Below are 14,951 nucleotides of genomic sequence, written 5' to 3'. Positions count from 1 at the left end.
ACGCAGACGGGTACGGAGACAGGGTCAGGATGGACGAGTTGGTCTGGTCCGTGTCGAACGTGCTGATGGCTGCCAAAAGAGAGAACCTTCATGCACACCCTCCCTGTCTATGTTCTGTACTAACTCTACTTCAGTTTGAATTAAATTCATCTACACTGCTTCTAAATAAAATAAAGGGAGCACTTCAACAATCAAACTGTCCACTGTCCATTACTGGGGCAGCGGTATCAGAAGGTTGCCGGTTCGAATCCCGATCCACCAAGGTGACATTGAGGCGCACTGAGCAAAGCACCGTCCCCACACACTGCTCCCCGGGCGCCTGTCATGGCCGCCCGCTCAGGGTGATGGTTAAATACAGAGGACACATTTCACTGTGTGCACCGTGTGCTGTGCTTGCTGTGTATCACAAGTGACAATCACTTCACTGACTCCAAATCTAGACCTCCGTGGGTTGATCAATTTCATCCCATCAAGAATTTTTGTGTGATTTTATTGTCTGCACATTCAACTGTGTAAAGAACAACGTATGTTTATTCATTCAGATCTAGGATGTCTTATATTTGTGTTCCCTTTATTATGTTATTATTTTTTAGGGATTTTTCCCCATCGCTGTGCACCAGACCCTATTAAAGCTCGTGGTGTTTTTCTGCATCTTCCTCACATGCGTTCAGCGCCGACACCAGCCAGACGTCACACAGCGGGCAGCTTGTGTTGTCGAAACACGCACTGCGGCGTCTGCAGGACGGCCGTGTCGGACGTGACCCTCCCAGCAAGGTCGTACGCCGCCAGCCCAGGCGTGTAGTCCACGGTCACATCTGGCAAACAGAAAGGAATTATGGGATTTAAGCTCAGGCGGACTTCACTGTGTTCATTTACATTTACAGTATTTATCAGACGCCCTTATCCAGAGCGACTTACAGTCAGTAGTTACAGGGACAGTCCCCCCCCGGAGACACTCAGGGTTAAGTGTCTTGCTCAGGGACACGATGGTAGTGAGTGGGGTTTGAACCCGGGTCTTCTGGTCTACTACCAGCCACTTATTTCATGGGGTGGCGGCATCTTGTTCCACAAAAAGAGTCAAATTTATGTCGATGTTGGTTAATCCTGATTTTATAAACCTGGAGGAAACTGAGCCACGCCCACAGCGCCACCCGTTCCTCTGGATTGTGGGAACAGGTCCAGGCCTGTCGCTCCACCTGGAACCTGCTCTAACGTTCAAAAACGAACACGGTCCAGACATCGGTTCTAATTCAGCTCCTTAATTACTTCATAGAACATTATAGTATTATAATCAGCGGCATTAATAATAAAAGTTCTGCTGCTGCTCGCACGTGGAAGCAGGGAGAACAGACAGCAGGTTCCGCCGCATCAGCAGGTTAGAACCGACAACACGAACTCACTTTGTCCTTCTCCTGCGGGGACGAGCAGACACAAGACGAGAGCCAGAGACGCCGGATCCATGTCTGCAGCGAGGTTGTCTTCTCTCCAGTCTCAGTCGGGGCGTGGACTCGGGTTCTGCTGGTGGGAACGGCCGGAGGTGCCTGCTGATGACGCCAGTGCTACAGAACCTGTTACCCACACGACCTGTCGCAGTACGTCACGCAGCCAAAGCCACCTCACTCAGACATAACAAGACCTTCATGGGTTCAGAAGGTCTGGAAGGTGATGAACACTCGCCTGTGAACCAGAAGACCCAGGTTCAAACCCCACTTACTACCATCATGTCCCTGAGCAGGACACTTAACCCTGAGTGTCTCCAGGGGGGGGACTGTCCCTGTAACTACTGACTGTAACTCTGGATAAGGGCGTCTGGTAAATGCTGGAAATGCAAATCTGGAACGCTGACGAGGTCACCATGGAGAACGCAGCTCAGCGTCCCGGTTCAGCTACATTCTGTTCAAATCACCTAGAACCAAGTTCCGCTGGCTGATCGCCCTCACAGGAGAGGGAGGAGTTTACAGCTGGTGACCGATATAAAAAAATTATAATATGGACACGCCCACTTACATCAAACACACAAACGGTTGGTTGATCAGTAACGATTTTATTAAAAAAAAACAAAAAAAAAAAAAAAAAACACACACACAGAGACGGACGGACAACTCGGGTGGAGCATCACCGGCTCCCCATGACGAAGCTGGGAACCTCAGCATCATCTTCAGCCTCCTTCTCCTCGGCCCCCGTCACTGGGAGGAGGCGGAGTCCTTCCCTGCGTCCGATTACAGGAAACCCCATCAGCTTTGCAGACGAAATTCAAACGTCCCCCCCAAAAACATTCATTCATAAAACAATTACACACGTAGAAAATGTGAATAAAATGTAGACTTATAATAAATAAAGGGATATAATTATGGGTTTCTGCAGATTACCTTCTGTTTCCTGACTCTCCTGCTTTGCTTTTTTAGACGTCCATCTTCTTCTGTTTCAGCTTCTCCCTAAAAACAACGAGTCTTTCTTTTACAAACGGAACATCTCACTTCTTCACTCAGCCAACCATCCCGCCCCGAGCAGCTGAAGCCGGGTCACACGGCGCCCCCTGGCGGCCGCGGCGGGTCTCCTCACCTCTTCCTCCGACGCTTGGCCGTTCGCCTCCTCTGCAGCCTGCTGGTTCTCCTGCAGCTTCTTCTGATAATCTTCATCCAGCTTTTGCTGAAATGGTGATGTTTCAGAGGAGAAGGTGTTTTAGAGGGAGGCCATGTGTCCCGTGCGGAGACAGTAGGTCCCAGGTTCCTCCCACCGTGTCCATGTCTCTACTGACATCTCAGAATAACAGAACCGTCTGGGATTTACCGGGTTCTTGTGAACCTGCACGTTCTGCAGCAGACAGGAGAACCCTCGCACAGAACCGTACCTTGTCAGTCAGCCTGTCCAGGAAGTCCTGGCGCTGATATTCCCGGCGCGCCGCAGATGCCGGTAAACGTGGAATTCTCCGCTGCCAGCTCCGGCGCTGGATCCTGGAGCAGGAAACACGATCAAAACCGGCAGCGACTTCCACAAGCAACACGAGGAACGGAGAACCGGGCTCACCCATCACGTCCCGCACGACTCCGGGGCGGCGCGGGGCGTCCACTCTTTAGGCTTCTCGGGGATCGGGGCGGCTTTGTCCTGAGAAGGTCCAACATCTTCACTGTCAATATTACCATATACTCAGTACAGAGCGAATCACACCACGCTGGTTCACCACAACGCCCTCACGGTGCAGTACGTAAAGGTGAACGTTTGGGGGAAGTAAACGTGGAGTAAACAGACGAGTAAAAGTAGACAGGGGCGCGAACCTGGAGTAAACAACGTAAATAGGCGAGAACAGGCAGAGTTAACGCGGAGTAAACAGGGGGGGGAGACGCGGAGTGGGGCAGTGGTGGCCCTAGCGGTTAAGGAAGTGGCCCCGTAATCAGAAGGTTGCCGGTTCGAATCCCGATCCGCCAAGGTGCCACTGAGGTGCCACTGAGCAAAGCACCGTCCCCACAACACTGCTCCCCGGGCACCTGTCATGGTGCCCGCTCTCACTCAGGGTGATGGGTTAAATGCAGAGGACAAATTTCACTGTGTGCATTGTGTGCTGTGCTGCTGTGTATCACATGTGACCAATCACTTCACTTAAAAAAAAAAAAGAGTAAACAGGGGGAGACGCGGAGTAACCGCGTAGTAAACGCCGTGTAAACGCTCACCGGGTTGCGCATCAACTTCTCCAGCTTCAGCCGCTGCTCCTCCGCCGCCGTCTTGGCCAGGACCAGCGGCTGCGGCTCTTTAGCGGCTTTCCCCGCTTTCCCGTCCGGCTTGGCAGACGCCATGAACTCGGCTCCTTGTTCGGCCCCGTCGCCGCGGCGCCGTTTTGCAGTTTGGCGGTCACAGCGCCACCTCCCGGCGGGGGTCTGCACTGCGCATTGAAACGTGGACGGTGGTGGTGTGGGATGATGATGATGATGATGATGTGGAGAAGGCCCGCAGGCCCTCTTCCTGCTCTGTGCGCATCCGTGTGTGTTTTGCCCTGCGCTGCGTGGATGTGGAACAGGACCCCGGCAGTTCCTGTCTGAACAATCTGCTCTGCGCTCAGGCGCCTTTAATTTACCACGACACCTTCTAACTGGTGTGCAGTGGTACATTTACACTCATTTACATTTCCAGCATTTATCAGACGTTCTTATCCAGGGACACGATGGTAGTGAGTGGGGTTTGAACCCGGGTCTCCTGGTTCATAGGCGAGTGTGTTACCTGCTAGGCTACTACCCACCCGTTTCCAGAAGGTCCGGGTTGAGCCCAGATGCATCCTGCAAACATGTCCTGACATGTTTCCGTCTTCGAACCCGCAGCAGTGCTGCATGACCCAGTGGGGTCTGCTGTGGCCGAGACTTAATGGGGGAGCAGAGAGTGTTTATTACAAGATGGATCGATTCTACACACACACACACCACACACACACACACACAGTCGTCAGATTTATATCCACATCGAGCCAAAGCCCCCCCTGGCAGGCCGTGGGTGAACATCAGAGGATTAGGGTCCAGAAAAAACTGCAGCTTTCTTCTGCAGGAGACACCTCTGGACCGCCGGCTCGCTCGGGACGAGATCTCGCGTTTCACATCGAGCTTCAGGCCGCCAGCTTCCATCTGATCTCTCGAGCGAAAGGAACACGATGACGCCAGAAGACTCAGACCGTCTTACTGCACAGACCCAGCAGCGCCGGGCCAGCCGACGGCTTCCTGCGAGACTCGAGCAGCGTCCAGGAATTCTGCTCCGGCCCTCGCCAGCTACAGCCGAGGCTCTGGGAGGACGTAGATCTCGGATTAAAAAGTCATTTTATCTCCAGATGTAACGAAAACCATCAAACTGTGCGAGCTCTGGTCTGCCATCTACCTCCCTTTCACTTCGTCACTTTAAACTTAAACTCTGTTGCACTATTGGTTTTGCACTCTCCTGGTTTTGCACTCTCCACCATGTGCCCTTATTTGTATATGGTGTTTTAAAATTGTATATTGTGCCTTTCTTTTTAAATTGTTATTTATACTCTGTATTCGTTACTGTTACTGTTTTTGTATTTTAATGTTATTCCTATGGGTCAGAGAGTAACGTTAATTTCAATTCTCTGCATGTCCTGTACATGTGGCAGAATTGACAATAAAGTTGACTTGATAACATTTCATCCCGACTGCGGGATTTTACACGGAAAATGGCATTTTAGCCACAGCCACGACGAGTCCTGAATAAGTTCTCCTGAACCCCAGACCCCCTTTCACCCCTGCGGAGGAGAGACCCAGAACTAAGAACCTCCCAGGATCCGCCTTTTATCGCGGCCCTGGTCCCGTCACCTCCGATCCGCGCTGCTGGCCGGCGAAGGCCCCCCGGGGCCCAAGTGGTGGCGTCGGGTTTCAGGTCACCTTGCCAGGCCACGGGCGGCCCCCTCATCTGGGGCTGCAGGAGATATTTCTGGGTGTAAAATCCGAGGCGTGCGGAAGTGTGGGAATGGCGGTCAAGTCCTTGAAAGTAACCTAGAAAAGTCGGGGTGCGGAACCTGAATGACGGCGCCGGTGTAGATGAATATTCATAACCACCCAGAACCACTCGGTTTTACAGCTTTATTCTGCCACGAAGAAAGGAATAAATAACATCGCCGTCATGAAGTTAACAGGAAATGATGGATTGTTTATTTCATTAGAGCTGGTACAGAAACACGCCCCGCCCTGCCCCGCCCCGCCCCACCTTCCTTTATTTCTACATCCAGAACCCATCCGAACACAACAGCAAGAGAAGGTTCTGCAGCAGCGACGGACAGAACCGGCATCATCTGGTGCCTGAAAAGGTCCGCAGGGCGCCGCAGCACCGCCAGCTCCGCCCACAGGCTGCTGATACATCATGGCCAGTCACCACCGTTCACGACGAAACGTCATCATCATCATCGTCCTCCATCGCCTCCCTTCTTCACCGTGAACGCGGGTGGAAATGGTTCCGCCGGGTTACCGGTACGGCGGCTCGGGCTGATGTGGGCCGGGCCGGTAGAGCTGCTGGAGCCGGACGGCCGGGCCGGCCAGCCGGGCAGCTGTCCAATCACGCGCAGGCCCACGGGCCGGCAGGGGCGTGGCCCGGCGGGGCCCGGCGGCTGGGCGTGGCCCGAGCTCGAGTTCAGCGGAGGTAGGCCGATGGCGTGGGACGACGGCACGAGGATGGCCGGGGGTCAGGCCGTAGCGGAGCTGGAAGACACGAGGTGGCCCCTGGGCCGCGACGCCATTTGGCCACACCCCCCAGGGATCCGCCTTCCTCTCCTCTGCCTGCGCCGGTTTCTGCTCGGCTCTGCTGACCTCCTGGATCTTCTCCGCCTGGGCGCGCCGGATGTGGTAGACCTTCCGAGAGCTCTGGAACGACTCCAGGAACCTGCTGAGGTCGAGGCGGCCCTCCATGAACTCGTCCAGGATCTCCTGCCGGAGCAACGATGGAGAATTGACAGCTGTCAGTCACATCCATCATACAGCTGGCAAGTTCAAGTGTTTAAATCAATTAGAATCTAATTAAATTACCAACTCATCATCAATAACAGATAAAAACATAATCTGATATAATTAGAAATGTCATGAAATCTTAATGATTAGCACAATATATTACTACATATTGACATTTGAGAGATTTATGAATAAAAATGTAATTTAGTAGCCTGGTGGGTAACACTGGATTATAAACCAGAAAACCACGGAGACCCAGGTTCAAACCCCACCCGGAGCAGGACACCGGAGTGTCTCCGGGGGGGACTGTCCCTGGAATGGTGGAGTTATCTCGGGACCAGTAAGCCCTTGTGAGATCGTGTCCTATTGGCTCGGTCTAGTAAATAAAAACACATCCGAGTATTTATAATTTATCCCAGTCGGGAGGAGCAGGTGGGAGGAGCCACTGAATAATTGACGAGCGTCTGGCGTCCCCACCCGTCTCAGTACATCCCTCCAAAACAGGACCCTGGTTTCTTGGTCATTTAAGTAGAGAATGGGAACGTTCTGAATTCAGGAAGATGGGGGACAAATCTGTCCAAAAAACAGTGAGGACACCACAGCGCACCAGGAGAACGCGCCTCGCTCATCTGATCAGCGATCACGCGCCACACGGGTCACGAACGTGGACAGGAGTACGACCTCCAGGTATGAAGGTAGCAGTGGAAGATCGTGGGATGCCACAGTATCGTCTAGATAGACTACATTCTATCTATCTACTGCAGTTCTATGCCAAATCGCACTATTTGGGGTCAGTGGTGGCCTAGCTGGTAAGGAAGCGGTCCCGATCTACCAAGGTTCCACTGAGGTCCCTTGATGAAGGCACCGTCCCCACACACTGCTCCCCGGGCGCCTGTCATGTTAAATGCAGAGGACACGTTTCACCGTGTCACACCGTGTGCTGCGCTGCAGTGTCTCACAATAACTTCACTTTCACTATTTGCTAGTTGGCTTAATGTCTGACTTACAGAAACAACTCGACCAACCAGAAGCAGTTCTGACTCCCGGTCGCGTCCCAGCGTCTTAGGGGTCAATAAACGCGACAGGACGAGGTGTCCCTGTAAACTCTCAGCCCTCATTTGTACACAGACGGTTAACATTTTATATATTTTAACATTTTTTTAGGTTTTAATATAACATCATGGCCAGTAAATCCCCCAAATCCTGCATCGTACCAAGACACTCGGGGGAAAGTAATAAAGTTTCGTGATTCGTGTCAGTATGTTCCTGTTCCCCGGTACCCTCGGAGCGCTCCTCGGCGCGGGACACCTCCTCCTGCAGCAGAGCGTGTGCCGTCTGGGGACTGTGCTCCTGCGCCAAGGCCTCTGGAAGACAGAACCACACGGGACGCGTCATGACTTATTACATTTGCATAATCCTGTTTTTGGAGCTTTAATTGTGACATGCGAGGGCCAGAATGCGTATTTAACATCCAGAATTTAATCCGGCGCGGTGTCCGACGTTCTACGTTCCACGAGCGGGGAACCGGGGGTCAAGGCTGCTCTCTCGGTCTTTAGAAGATTCTGGAATCTGTGGGTGTCGGCCCCGCCCCCTGGAGAGGACTGTTTACAGTGTCACTGGCTGGCCGGGGGCCGGGCAGGAAGCAGTCACTTCATATTAGGTCGCCGCGGAGACGGGGCGGGCGGGGGGTGGTTGCTCTTGGTGATGTGCAGTAACTATGGTGATGGGTCACCGTGACGCAAACACCGCCGGGGATACAGTGGAGCGACATAAAGAAGTGATTGAGGGAACGGAACCAGGCCCGGAGGTCCCAGTGACCACGTGGTGCCCCAAAAACACAGCATGTCCCAGCATGCACCAGTGCACTGTGCACTCATCACTGGACCTCATTAATTAGCAGAACATTCATCTCAGGGAGCAGGTAGGACTCAGGACCACGCCCCCTGAGCGCCGGGGTTCCACAGGCGGCACGCGAAACACGTGTGGAACCCCCTCCTGACTAAACCCCTTCAGGATGTGGAAGTCGGCGTGGTGATGGTCACGTGGGCAGCATGAGGCGCGAGAAGAACCTTGGTATTAAGACACAGTCACTTCTAGAACCGGGATGCGTCAGTGATCAGTCAGAACGTCCTTCCTGGAACCACAGAAGACGCAGCACATGGGTCACGTTCACCAACACCTTCTGGTGGCGGTAATCGTTAGAACTTCTACTTTCTATCAGATTGTTTCTGTAAATCCTGAAGATAGAAATTATGTGAAATTAAAGAACTGGACTCGTTTACTCGAGTTGGTGCAGAACCGAGAATCCGACCAGAACCAAACCGGATCCCTCGGCGGTTTGTACGGACTCATCGGTCACCTCCAGCCGTCACCAAACCCAGTCTGAAAGTGTGTTTCCTGTAGATGTTTAAAAATTGTATCATAGATCATAGATGCAGAACACACGCACACACACAGAACCAGACACACACACACACACAAAACCAGACACACACACACACATACAACCAGACACACACACAAAACCAGACACACACACACACAAAACCAGACACACACACACACACATACAACCAGACACACACACATACAAACCACACACACACATACAACCACCCACACACATACAACCACACACACACACACACACATACAACCAGACACACACACAAAACCAGACACACCACACACACAAACCAGACACACACACACACACACATACAACCAGACACACACACATACAAACAGACACACACACACATACAACCAGACACACACACATACAACCAGACACACACACACCACACACATACAACCAGACACACACCACACACAGAACCAGACACACACAGAACCAGACACCACACACAGAACCACCACACAACACACAAACCAGACACACACAACACCAGAACCCACACACACACAAAACCAGACACACACACACAAAACCCACACACACAGAAACAGACCACACACACACACACATACAACACACACCACACACACACAACATACAACCATACCACACACACACACACCACACACAACACACCACACACTCACCACACACCACACACACAACACAACAACCACACAGACACACAACACACACACACATACACAACCAGACAAACAAGCACACACACACGCACAACCAGACACCCACACACACACCCACACACAAACAACCACACACATACACACACTCACACACACAACCAGACAAACACAGACACACAAACACAACCACACACATACACAACCAGACACACAAGCACACAAACACAACCAGACACACACACACACACACAACCACACACACACACACACAACCAGACACACACACACAACACACCAGACACACACACCACAGTCTTCCTGTTGTAACAGGAGGTTCTATCGTGGTCTCTGTAGAGAAACGCCAGCCGACGCCCTCCCCCAGCCACCGCCGCGTCTTGTGAAGCCTGATCTGAGATCAGCAGGATCTGGGCCGGCGCCGTGTCCTGTGTCACCGTACTGATGGTCCCGCGAGCAGAACTGCGCCGGAACGTGTTCCGCGGATGCGGTTCTCACCGCAGTCAGACAGGCTGTCACCGATCCCAGCCAGCAATTCCACGTCTACCCATAATTCCCAGCGGCCTGCAGCGCCCTCACATGCAGCAGCGCCGAACAGTTCTGGCGGTGCGTTGCCAGACTGGATTGGGTGTTAAAAAGGAAAAATAACTTAATTTAGCAAAATACGATACGAAACGTTCACGTCTAAAGCGGCACCGCACACACCGGCGTGTCTAACTGGACAGACTGCAGAGGCCGGACTCGGGTTCCGCCCTCCCGCCGCGCGACTTCTACCGGCCCCCTGCCGACCCGCCGGAGACATTCGGCATCAAATATGCGGCTGCCCAACCAAACCGGGTACCGTGACAACGCCATGGTTACGCTCCGCATTCCCACCACACAAGATCCTCTGAGGTGCGGAACGGAGGAGGTCGGAGGTCAGAGCCCCACTCCTTTTTTATCAACATCGGGACACAAGAACCATTCAATGTGGTGACAAGATCCGGGTCCAAGTTCTTCAACTGAAGAACCGCAGTTGGAAACTAGTTTGGGGGGGGGGGGGGGGGGGGGGGAACGTAGAACTTCGTAGCGTATATTTAGAGGCTAAAACCACAGATTCCTCCGAATCAGAACGAGACAAGATTACTTTCGGCATTCCTTCCATGTCCAGAACGTTCTAGAATTAGAGAGGCGTATTTTATTAGAGCCTCCTTCGGTCTGGGTCACATGACATCGGCCCGCCCTCGGCCCACTTCCTCCGCCGGCGCGCTGCTCCAGTTCCGCGCCGGATGTTCCGTGGACCGGACGGGGAAATGAGAGTCAGATGTTGGGACGAGGAAGGATCCCCCACCCATCCTGCAGCTGGAGACGGGGACATTCCAGCCGCCCTCCGTCACCACACAGCTGCCGCGGAGACCCCGCCCCCACCCACCAACAATTTACATTACACTCACATGGAGGGGCGGGGTCTGCACACAAAGACCCTTTCAAAGGGTCTACGTCCACACACACACACACACACACAAACATGCACGCACACACAAACACACACTGTACAATGGTGGGCGGGGCTGATGGGTGAGTGGGAGGGAAGTGACAAATAATTCATACGTGCCGAGGGGGGTGGGGGTGGAAACGCAGGAATGCTGCTGAGATGGGAGGGGAGGGGAGCCCCGAGGGCAGGGGGGCAGGGCGGCCGGCTCCTTGGCTCCTCCCCCTTAAGGAATTTGTACAAACAAACAGTCCGGGAGCGGATCCTGGTTCTTCATATTGGCCGGCGACCCGTTCGGTCCGACCCGAAGCCGCATCTGCTGCGTCCCCCCGTCTGCGCGGTTATTCCTGGACGGTGTTGAAAACGGGCGGGGCGGGGCGGGGCAGGGGACACCTTGTGGCCTCCGCGCTCCCGTGGGAGGGGGTGGGACAGGCCTGAGCAGAACCGGTCAAGGAGCGACGTTCTCCGTCACATCCGCGCCAGGAAACGAGGAGGAAGTGGCGGAGCGAGTGAGGCCTGCGCCGCCACGCCGTGGAAAAAACACACACACCACCCACCATACACACACCACACACACACTGTAACTCACCCAGGCGGCGCTGCTTCTCCCCGCAGGCGGCGCTCAGCTTCGCCAGCTCCTCGTACCCGCGCCGCCAGCTGGAGCTTCCCGTTCTGGAGGCGGGGCCTGCACGAGAGGCTCTCCTCCGCCACGCTGCGATTGGCGGCCAGCAGAACGTCCCGGTCCACCTGGAGCTCCTGAAACTGAACACAGGCGTCCGGTCAGACCCCGCCCAGCGCCCCGTACCCCGCCCCCCCCCGCGAGCGGGGAGGTCGACCCGGGTCGACCCGACCACCCAAAAACCAGTCCGGAACGGACAAGGACAGGTGGCCGCTGGCGGACAGGAACCCGTCGCTGGAACCCCGGGTTCCGAGCAGGCCACTCCTGTCGGGTTCCGCAGCTGCCATTTCACGGTTTCTAATGCTGGGGCGCGCTAAGGCGTGTAAGAGGATTAACGACGGATGCGTCTTTCATGTTATTTCAGGTTCCACCGCGCTGAGTCAACGTCTCAGCCGAGGAGCCACGCCTTCCTGTATCAAGAACAAGTGGTACCGAGTTCCTCAGGTTCCAGTAAATCATATATGGAAAAGTGATCCATGATATCGATCACCTGCCCAACCCCATTATCAGAACCGTGTTCCTCCTGTGACCAGAACCAGAACGTCTCTTTTCCGCTCCCTGTGGTTCCAAATCCCCCTTAAAGCCATGCAGATGTTCCACAGTAAGAACATCTCTCCTCCAGAGAAACCCCGCTGGTCTCGCGCCCTGGCCTGAGGAACGTTCAGGATCATTCGCTTCCCGCCTCCGTCCCCCGAATCAATTTTAAATGAGAACACAAAGCAGGCGCTGTGTGAGAACCGGCCTTTGTGAGGGCCCTAGAACGGCCCCTCTGTTCTCGCAGCGGTCGCTGTCATCACGGGGCCCGAACGTCATTCGGTTTCCAAAGCTGAAGAGAACCTCACCCCTCTCTAATCGGGCGGCCCTTCATCTGTGCTTAGAACCATGTCCTTTCCTGTCCCGGTCTAACAGAGCGGACGTCCTCTCCCTAAACAGGAACCCAGCGATGATCCACTTCCACGTGCCGAGGACGCCGCGGACCTTTAGAACCAAACTCGTTTTACAGTAGGATGAAGGCGCCATGCGCAACACGGAACATCTCACACCATCTTCCCTGAAGGTGTGCTGTTCTCCTCACTGTACCCTGCTGGGAGAGGAGGAGGAGGAAGATACGCTGTTTACTGCACCGCGACATGCTGCATCATCATCATCATCATCGCTGAGCAAGAAGAAGATGATGATGAGGATGATGATGGACAGATGCTCAGGATCCGCGGTCTAAGTTACCGTGTATCTGAAACCCGCTCCATCCCGGCGCTGCGTGCGTGTGTGGTGTGGTGTGTGTGTGTGTGGATGTGGTGTATGTGTGGTGTGTATGTGTGTGTGTGTGTGGTGTGTGTGTGTGTATGTATGTATGTGGATGTGTGTGGTGTGTATGTTTGGGGTGTGTGTGTGTATGTGGATGCGTGTGTGTATGTGTGGTGTGTGTGGTGTGTATGTTTGGGGTGTGTGTGTATGTGGATGCGTGTGTGTGTGTGTGTGTATGGTGTGTGTGGTGTGTGTAGTGTGTGTGTGTGCTGTGGCGTGCGTGTTGAAGTACCTTGTCACTCAGCAGGACGATCTGCTCCATTTTCCGCTCGTCCTGCAGCAGTTCGCGCAGCTCGGTCGTGTTCAGGGCGCGGTACCCGTCCGGCTGCGGGTTCGAGTCCCGTTTCTGGGACATGGTGACCCCGGCGCGGCGCGGCGCGGATCAAACTCCGGACGGCATGTCGGTGTAGCGCGCGCCCGCCCGCGCACGCGCACACGGTAACGCGCCGTGGGCGGGACTAGAGAGGAGCGCGCAGAGAGGGAGTCTTTCGTTCGTTCTCTTGCCCCCTCTCTCTCTCTCTCTCTCTCTCTCTCTCTCTCTCTCCCTCTCTCTCTTCCCCCCTCTCTTTCTCTCTCTCTCTCTCTCTGTCTCTCTTTCTCTCTCTTTTTTCTCTCTCTCTCTCGCTTTCTCTCTCTCTCTCTCCGGACCCAGTGCTCCAGCCCGGACGCGTCGTGCCTCCGTTAACGGTCCCTACGGTCTAGCATATAGTAAAAAAGTTAAACAATAAGTTCAATTATTAACGAAAACGAATGAAAACAGGAACATTGTCACGAGGACAAACGGACTAAACAGCAGTTTGTACCCTGTTGTACCCCATTAAATTCCCACCACCAACTGTATTCAATTTCTATTCCATGTGCAATAAGGTTTCATGCAGAGTGATTATTTGTACATGTTTAATTTTGTATTACATTTTGAATTGTATGTGTATATATATTCCAGTTTTCTTCTTTTTATAAAAACAATAAAATGTGTGCGTTCAGTGTACAATGACAGGAAAGCTGATCTAACATGATTTAAAACTGAATTTAAGTTTTTCCATGTAACTTCATAAATATTCCGTAAAATTATAGTTTGTTTAACCTTTGTTACTAAGTTAAAAAGGAACCCCGTCTCTCACGTCAAAACTACAAAGTCCATGATCCCACGGGGGAACGTGACGTCATTATTTTGCGCCGCGAAAAATGGCGGCTTTCGCCGGAGATCGCTGGCGCTGCGAGCTGCCGAATCACGATATTTTCACCAAAATGCGCGACGGCGTCCTGTCGGACGGCCGCGCCCGGCACAGCAGCGCGGTAAAGGACCTGAGCTTCTGCCTGGGCGCCGACCTGTTCGTGTGGGACGAGGCGGACAGCGTCTTCCACACCGCCAACCTGCGGCAGCTCGATTGCGAGGAGACCCCGAGCAGCGCCCAGTACCAGGCCAGTACCCTTCACCGGGCACCTGCACCCGTCCAGAAGCTCCCGAGATCTTCTGTTAGATGACCAGGGAACCGCGGAGCATTTTCATTTACATTTATAGCATTTACCAGACGCCCTTATCCAGAGCGACTTACAATCAGCAGTTACAGGGACTGTCCCCCCCTGGAGACACTCAGGATTTACATTTACAGCATTTATCAGACTTTATCAGGATTAAGTGTCCGGCTCAGGGACACGATGGTAGTAAGTCGGGTTGGAACCTGGTTCTTCTGGTTCATAGGCGAGTGTGTTACCCGCTAGGCTACTACCAGCACCATTTTATTCTGCATTATGGGATGTGTAGTTTATGTGTTATCAACACATCATATCACCGGGCTATAATAATAGATCAGTATAAAGTGATCTCCTCCCCTTCTCACACAGACTCTCCTGTGCATCAACCCGCCCCTGTTCGAGGTTTCCCAGGTGCTGCTCAGCCCCGCCCAGTACCACGTGGCCATCATTGGCCAGCGTGGTGCCACAGTGCTGGAGCTGCCCCAGCGCTGGGGCAAGAGGTCCGAGTTCG

General features: G+C 53.6%; 2 pseudogenes; both read right to left on the bottom strand.

Annotated features, from left to right (window-relative positions):
* Positions 1-2,115: 2,115 nt before the first annotated feature.
* LOC114780454 (PRKR-interacting protein 1 homolog) lies at positions 2,116-3,824 on the bottom strand (annotated as a pseudogene).
* A 1,790-nt stretch (positions 3,825-5,614) lies between these two features.
* On the bottom strand, positions 5,615-13,455 carry LOC114780427 (vacuolar protein sorting-associated protein 37D-like; annotated as a pseudogene).
* Positions 13,456-14,951: the final 1,496 nt, after the last annotated feature.

The sequence above is a fragment of the Denticeps clupeoides genome, unplaced genomic scaffold (genome assembly GCF_900700375.1).
Source record: "Denticeps clupeoides unplaced genomic scaffold, fDenClu1.1, whole genome shotgun sequence".
NCBI classification, from domain to species: Eukaryota; Metazoa; Chordata; class Actinopteri; order Clupeiformes; family Denticipitidae; genus Denticeps; species Denticeps clupeoides.
The sequence above is the reverse complement of the archived record's forward strand: the minus strand, read 5'-3'. Positions and strand labels throughout refer to the sequence as shown.